Source organism: Nanorana parkeri, unplaced genomic scaffold, assembly GCF_000935625.1.
Source record: "Nanorana parkeri isolate BGI_ZX_2015 unplaced genomic scaffold, ASM93562v1 scaffold247, whole genome shotgun sequence".
NCBI lineage: Eukaryota > Metazoa > Chordata > Amphibia > Anura > Dicroglossidae > Nanorana > Nanorana parkeri.
This window is the reverse complement of record NW_017306515.1, coordinates 94,335-100,815: the sequence shown is the minus strand read 5'-3', so window position 1 is coordinate 100,815 and position 6,481 is coordinate 94,335. Positions and strand designations below refer to the sequence as shown.

At 38.4% G+C, this 6,481-nt stretch overlaps 1 protein-coding gene across 2 annotated transcripts in view; it reads right to left on the bottom strand.

Moving 5' to 3' along the window:
* The window catches only part of PSMD14 (proteasome 26S subunit, non-ATPase 14), a 90,015-nt gene that overhangs the window by 19,315 nt on the left and 64,219 nt on the right, over positions 1 to 6,481 (bottom strand). The gene's annotated exons all lie outside the window — the stretch shown is intronic.

Sequence of the window (6,481 nt, the reverse complement as noted above, 5' to 3'; positions counted from 1 at the left end):
GCAGATATGATCGCCGCTGCTCAAATTAATACAAGTGGTCTGATCAGACCACTTGTAGTAAACGAGCGGCGGCAGCTCCACAATGTACATTCAGCTCTGCTTTTCCTGAATGTACTTTAAAACTACTCGCCCGGCACCCGAAACTGCATGTCCCGGGCGTCGGGCGATAGGAATTCCACACCCCTGCATTCATAACAAAAATCCATCTTGCTCTGGCTACAAGGTTTTAACTCCTGGCCCTAAGCTGTCTTTGTTTGTTTTGTGCCTAGATTCCTACTTCTGCAGGTGGTGCTATAACCCAGTGGGTCCAGAAAGAGAACCTTTTTTTATGTATACTGCCCGGTACACAGCAGTTAGCCTCGGCCTGAAATGGCTGACAAAAAGTTAAAAGTTGAACAATGCAATTAACTACACAAATGCTCAAGCAGTGTTATCTTTCTCTGTTATTAAAATGTCACTACTAGCTTGCTTAGCTGAAGAAATCTGTGCTAAATGCAGTGACCTTGTATTCTATAGATATTCAGAGGAGGGGGATGGCGATTCAGTGGGTACCAATTAAAATCTACACTTTGAGTGATATACCAACATAGTGAAAGAGCAACTGGATATATTTAAAATTGAACTCTAAAGGATTCATGCAGCTCTGTAATCATTAAAAGATAACGAATGCCAAACAATTTTTTGGCTTTAGTCCTCGTTTTGGGTCAAAAGGCGTACATTTACTAATGTACTCCTGTGACCTAAAGACCGCATCCAACAGGCTACTGCCCGCTATTTCCTGACAGCGCATGGTATAGCATTTTCTATTTTTCCGTCCAATAACAGAAAAATAGAAAAGCTGAAGCAGGTTTTGCATGTGTTAAAAAAAATAATATACACACACACACACACACGCCAAACAAACTGCTTCTTCCAAATATTTTAAATTTTGACTCATCAGTCCAGAGCACCTGCTGCCATTTTCTGCACCCCAGTTCCTATGTTTTGGTTCATAATTGAGTTGCTTAGCTATGTTTCCTATGTTTCCACGTCGGAGGGATGGCTTTTTTGGCCGCAAAAAAATGGCAGCAGGTGCTCTGGACTGATGAGTCAAAATTTGAAATATTAGGCAGTTTATTTGCCGAAGGGCTGAAGAGCGGTACAATAATGTGTCTGCAGCAACAGTGAAGCAAGGTGGAGGTTGCTTGCAAGCCCGGGGCTGCATTTCTGCCAATGGAGTTGGAGATTGTCAGGATCAATGGTGTCCTCAATGCTGAGAAATACAAGCAGATACTTATCTATCATGCCATCAGGGAGGCGTGTGATTGGCCCCAAATTTATTCTGCAGCAAGACAATTACCCCAAACATACGGCCAATATCATAAAATAACTATCTTCAGCATAAAGAAGAACAAGGAGTCCTGGAAGTGATGGTTTGGTCCCCACAGATAGATAGATAGATAGATCTATCTATCTATATATACACACACACACATACCCTATCATACAGACACAGACATGCTAGGCAGTGCTCCTGTGTGTAAGCTGGGGCAGTGGTTCAAGAGGACATCCAGTGGTTGAGTGTCCAGGCCAGGGCTGTTGTGTCAGCCACTGTTGCAAAGATAAGAGTTTTACATGGAAGACTTGTGGGTGAGAGACCAGACCTGTCTGTCCTGGAAAAATAGCAAGAGACTGTCACCAGATGAGACCTGTGTGCTGGATTTCAACCTTTGAGGCCAGTAGACTTTAGGTCAGGGAGATGCGGCTGACCTGAACTCTATTTAACAGGGGAGCCTGGTCTTAGTTGGACTTTCATTTGCAATGAAAAATGTGTATGCGATGAGTGTATATTTGTTGTGTTGAAGAAACGAGAAACCCTTTTTTGTGTTAAAGATACATTTATGTTTGGAGCTGACAAACCACATCCATACCCACTGGCTCAATATGCAGAAGTGCAAACATGGGTTCTAAAGGGCATGTGGTAACAGTTTTTGAGACAAAAGTATTTTGTCTGGGCCAATAGCCTGAATCTGCTGCTTTTCCCCCCCGGATCTGCTGAAACCATTGCTATTTCGTACATGTTCTTTGGAACTACATAAACTACTGTTGAGCGCTGCAACCCCTGGTGTGTGTGTGCACTGTATACACATATGTATTTCTCTACACACACAAGCTGATGACACAACACATTCCATATAGAACACTATTCAGTTAAATATGCTCAAAGGCATATGCTTTAAATGCATGACCTGGAAGGCCAGAAAGGCTCCACAAAAATTCTATGAAAAAACTGCACCTTGCTGCATCACCTTTCATGGAATAAAATAAAAAAAAACAGAATTAAACAAAATAACAGTATTGACTATGGAATATATATATATATCGAATAGGCCTACATGGCCTATTCAAGCATTCCTACAATATTTTCCATATGTAAAACATGAATTTACATTTCTGCAAGCAGATTGTTTTCACAAATAGCATTTTTTGGTAGTTCAAGTAAATATGGCCATCCTTTAAGTAGGCAAAAACAAGAGAATCAGCTGGCATTACTATAGCAACAGCCTTAAGGAAGCTCGTATACTAAACAACCTGGGATGTAAAATTAGAAGCCACAACAAAACAAAAGTGTTTGTGTGTGTAAATATACATAGAAAAAAAACAAATATATATGTATACAAATGTACATGTATCGCAAACTTTGTATCATAGTAAGTCATTTTACTGTATGTGTATTGTGAAACATATTCCTTTTTTTAGAGCATTATATGGCAAAAAAATGAAAACAGATTCACGGATATCCAGTGCTTTAATGTGTTGTGGGCAAAATAGGTGTTAATTACACCACAACAAGATGCAAAGACGACGCCTCAGTGGGCGCTTAACAGGCATGTTCAAAAATGCCTTTTACGTAAAAAAATGTTGATATAGAAGGCATAAAATGAATAAAATAGTTAACAATAAGACATAAAAAAAGCCCCAAAGGATAAGCTAGTATGCTGTATATGTTTTATTATTGAACTATTTTTTTTTTTTTTACTTTATCATATTTGCAATTTAAATGATTTTCATCATTCTACCTATTTACCATTGTCTCCCACACTGACCAATACACCATGGTTAGTAGCCTCCTCTCCCAATCTTTCTCCCTTCCGGTGTAAATTATATATGACACACACACACACTTTCTAAAACTTTTTTTTTTTTACTAACAGAACCCTTAAAATTATACAAAATCTCAAGGCACCCCAGTCTAAAATGTCATAGATTTTAAGGGGGACCCCACTGAAAAAACACAAAAAAAGTCAGTTTCCCCCTTCACATCAGTCGCCCTTGCATCTGTGGTGTCCCCCCCTTTCACATCCCCCTTTACATTAGTCTTAATTTCACATCATATTCCCACTGTCACAAAAATCTGAGGCACCCCTGAGGAAGCCAGAAGGAACACCAGAAAGGCTGATAATTGTTCCACATAAATATATTTATTCAAAAGTAGGTGAGAAGTCAAAGCATCTTCATTTCATTGTTAACATTTCAAAAAGCCTGCTTATAGTTCTCAATAGCTCAATCTGAAATTGACACAGAAATGGATGACTCGTCAGCAGAGACTCCGACAAAAGAAGCCTCATGGCTTGTGCTATTTAGCCAACCCATAGTGCTCTGGGAATCAATCATTTATTAAACTAAAATAACTGCAAACAGATTATCTGTGAGCTTTTATCAAGTCAGCGCCCATTCACACACATGCAATGATGAGCCAAAATCAATTGTTTCCACCAACGTGCTGCATTGAGTGAAAAGGAAACATGCTGCATTTAAACCTAGCACAATGGTCTGCAACGCACTGCAGTGCACGTTAAAACATTTAAAAACAAAATGTACCTGAACAAAACAAAGAAAACTGCATGTCAATGGACGTCAAATCAAATGTGTTTACCATGCGTCAAAGCAAGCATGTCACTGGACATCAACTCAAGTGTGTTTAACGTGCATCAACACCACCCTCACTAAACATGGATACTAATCACAATGCCCTATAAAATGAACCATGAAGGGGGGGCATTTAAAAGTTTAGATAAAATTATATTGAATGCAAATGCAGTAAAAGAAAACCTATATATAACCTATGCTATACATTTCAACAATAGCTCAAAATGTGTATTGCTGTTCCCCATAAACATGACAACTTAACTTCACACAACCTTTGTAAGAGGTAGATTCACCATTACTAGGAAACCTTTTCCGTGATTTCTACCACTCCATTGATAATAAACATGCGTTCAATTTTATTAATTTTTTTGTTCGATGTGTGCCTCAAAAACGTAGGGGGGGGTCACGGTTGCAGAAGACATTTTAAAATAACGTCATTCGAGAACGGGCTAGCTTTGGAAAACCCTCATGTTATTAACGCTGTGTGAATCGGCAGAATATGAGAGTTTATAATTTTGTTGTCTTGTTAAAATTATGTTAAAGGTCTGTTTGCTTGTTGAATGCATTTTGTGGGTGTAACACTGCCTATTTTATATGCTCGGTCTTTAATAGCACCTTTGGTCTACATGTAACTCGCGGATCAAAACACCGCGCTAAAATAAGGGTTGATGATGCTATTTAAATGTGTGATTCCCGCTGTCTTCTTGTTAGAAGATTTAATATAATAGAAGACCTTGTCTGTTTTGTAATTAACACATCTTTACTGCAGAGATATTTGGAAGTGATTGCTGTGAATATACTTGTTAGTCAAATAAACAATCACACTCACCAATTTTCTGTTATCAGACAAATTTGTGATTTGTACACATTATACTCCAGATCAACAAACTGTGATCTAACAGCCAAATAAGAGATGCACATTAATACAGCCCTTGATTTTTTTCTGGAAATATGTATTTTTCTCTGACCCTGCAAACATAATTAGCTTGTGGGATGTGTGGTTTCAGTAGCATGGCTGCTGTACTAATTGCAGCTCTTGGAATTAAATACTAAATATTTGGAAGCTGTCAATAGAGAATAGAAGCTCCATCTTTTATGTACATCTGTGTTCTTTTGTAGAATCATTATGGCTTGGATAAAAAGAAAAAAAAAAAAAAAACTGGTCAGAATTCCTTATTCATACCATGCAAACATGGCAGGTGACTGACCTAGGAAATGTTCAAAATAAATATTTTTGGGGTCAACATAAATAGATCCTCGGCTATTTTTAAACAATACAACCATAAAATTGATTAAAAACGAGACAAAAGGTTTTGTTTAGATTTTTTTTTTTATCATCTGCTTCATTTATTGTTAAGTGTGTTGGCTTTGCTGAAAGCACGTGACCATAATATTTTAAGTGGATTTCCAACTTTGATTATTAAAAGCACAAGCACAATATAATAATTCAGGAATAATTCTGCTTTCTACTATTTTCTTATATAATTTTCTGTAAAAATAAATAAATAATAAAGATGATCATTGTAAAGTGGGGAATTTGTTATTTTAAATTAACCAGAAATATTTACTTTGCATTACAAAAGTGACCAAACTCCTCCCCCTTTCCCACACTCCTCCCCCTTTCCCTTGAGTTAAGTTATACTAACGGAATAAATATATTGTGAACTTAAGAACAAAAGTCAGGAGACAATATTGTTAGTAGGTACAGTTATCTGTATCAAAAGTCCTTGCACATCTTTTCTGCCAAAAACGTTTTGTTAGCCATTTAATATTTTATTTACACTATCTGCTGCGCATGTGCAGTTTACAATGCAGACTGGAGCTGAGTGTTGTTGAAAGTGCCTACTGCACAACATACAGGGGTGAGATCAATGTAGATCAGATAGGTGCTCAAAGTGACCGCCACAGCGTCATGCAGAACCTCAGAGATGTGAAGATCGGTCACCAGCACTCCAAACTGCAAATAACGTTTTGGGGCCACACAGGTTCCCTTCTTCAAGATGATACTGTGTTGCCTTAAGGAGGTGCCCTACACAACCCCCAGAAAACTTGGGGAAACTTTTCTGCAATAAACAATATTTTCATAGTATTTTGGAGGGCTGGAGACCGACCTTCACATCTCTGGAGCCTAGAGTCGAGATAGTACAACCCTAAACTGCATGCACAAAATGCATCATTGCTGACCGTCTAATGGCCAGAAGATTAGGACAAAAGAAGAAGCTTCAGCAAAGGTGGCAATGATGGCTGAGGGTAAAACCATCCTCACTGGAACACGGCAAACTCAGGAGGTATGTTTTCTACAATGTGCTTCTGCTGTACTTCTCAATATCAGTTTAAAGCATAAACTCGAAGGTTTGATAATACTGATGGGATCCAGTAAGATTACAAGGACAAGATACTTAAAGGAGAACTATGAGGTGAGTGAAAATCACTCATACTCAATAGTTCGAGCCGAAGTGTGACAATGAAACTATCACAGGTCAGCTCAATAGATCAGGAAACGTTGCTTGCTCACTTCTCGATCATCTCCCTGCAGAGAGCAGTGTGTCAGTTACGGCTCCCCGCAGAGATC